Below are 1,717 nucleotides of genomic sequence, written 5' to 3'. Positions count from 1 at the left end.
CCTATGATGTAGATAACAAACAATTTCAGTTAAAATCATACAAAGTGATTTCTCTCAAGAAAGGAGTAATCCCTCTGTAGCAATAATTTTTTTTTTTTTTAATCATTGAAGAACTGTAGACCTGAGTCGTCAATCTAAAGGCCCACAAAAAAAAAAAATCTAAAAAAACCAAAAATCAAAATCTGAAAATGACAGCGAGTCCTAGTCCACATTCAAAACCAAACTTGAATCCCTTACCCATATCATAAAGTTTGTTCCTCGGCTGGTCGATCGTTAGGATTACTGGTTGACTAATGAGGTCTTTGGTTAGCTAATTATCTATTATCTAAAGGGCGTCAACTGTTCATTCGCGCTGCACTATTCATTCACCACGTCGCACTGTTCATTCGAGCCCGAAGTAAATAACGCTTTTGCCCTTAATTTTTTCTTAAATTATCAGTCTTTTATAAACACCCGCCGACAGTAGATTGCCAGAACTCCAGAAGATTCAGGTTTTTTCGCTCTCTCGCTTCTCCTTATCAACTTGACAGTGGTGCAGATATTTAGCAACTGGAGGGTTTGATTAGATACGCGGCAAGGAATATTGATTTCTGTGGCAAAGGGATTGATTTCCGTCTCAAATCAATATTCTGTCTCTAACCTGCATTTGATCAATCGGCACGAGGTTATTGAGCTTCCTCGAAGATAGACAAAGCTCGAGCTTTCTGGAGATGACGATCTTCTTCATTTTAAGAGGTATCTAATTGATTTTTCCACAAAAAAATCTTCAAAATCAATTTAAATCTTCATATGTGATTGATTTAGGATTTGGGCTCGGAGATATTGATTAAACACAATATTGATTTTGCTAACAATTTCCATGTTTTTTCTCTGACAAGAATTAAGATTGGGTATCTGCCCCTGAGGATTCTTAGCAACATCGGCTCCTCAAATTTGTTAGATCATGCCGAAGAGATTTGTATAATCTCAAGTCCAGGTACCCCATGATCTTCATAGCTCTCACTTCAGATGGAATAGTTCAAATTGAATAGAAATAGTATTTGAAGGAGTGACCTTAAGAATTACAACCTTGCACTCATTTTTTGCCAATTTACATGTTGGCATTCATTGTGATATATAAAGAAAGTAGTTGATTCTTTCCATCTTCGGGGAGCCGCTATCACCATCTCGATTCACTGTTAGTCAAAGTCAACCTCAACGATCAAAATCAAGAACAGTAAAAGCTTGGTAAGATTTCAACCAAGCAAAATCAAGATGAATATCATAGTTGTTCATCTTTTGTTCATATACCCAACGTGATTACCTTTAATTCACTTTTCGTTTTCATGTTTTCAGTTGTAGTAATTGATTTATCAGCTTTTATAATCTTTCAAGACAAAACCTTTTATTGTTTCTTTGTTTTGTTAATCGAAGTTCATAGTTCATATATGAAATTTCGTTTTTTGGTGTAGCCTTTGTTCTAGCTTTTGAATAATTGCAAGAACAACATGTTTTTTTAACGCTGTTAGACAGAAAGAGTAAAGTAAAACAAATGAAAGAGATCTGGTTCTTAATCTGATTTGGGCAGCCAATCATAGAATCAATCATACGGTTATTTCACTAATGTTGAAAGATTTTAGTTTTCGTTATCCTGTATGGAATGAATACAGGGGAAAAACTTTCGTCATTGCATATTTTATCTTTCTCAGGATTCAAAAGAGAAAAGTTTTTTGGTCGA

At 34.8% G+C, this 1,717-nt stretch overlaps 1 long non-coding RNA gene across 1 annotated transcript; it reads left to right on the top strand.

The window, feature by feature from the left end:
- Window positions 1-490: 490 nt before the first annotated feature.
- On the top strand, window positions 491-1,372 carry LOC133712811 (uncharacterized). The gene is made up of 3 exons (XR_009847621.1): window positions 491-735; window positions 879-976; window positions 1,123-1,372. It is a non-coding gene; the product is annotated as an uncharacterized LOC133712811 (long non-coding RNA).
- The last annotated feature ends 345 nt before the right edge of the window (window positions 1,373-1,717 follow it).

This window comes from Rosa rugosa, chromosome 5 (assembly GCF_958449725.1).
Source record: "Rosa rugosa chromosome 5, drRosRugo1.1, whole genome shotgun sequence".
Classification (NCBI taxonomy): Eukaryota; Viridiplantae; Streptophyta; class Magnoliopsida; order Rosales; family Rosaceae; genus Rosa; species Rosa rugosa.
This window is presented reverse-complemented; position numbering and strand designations above follow the sequence as displayed.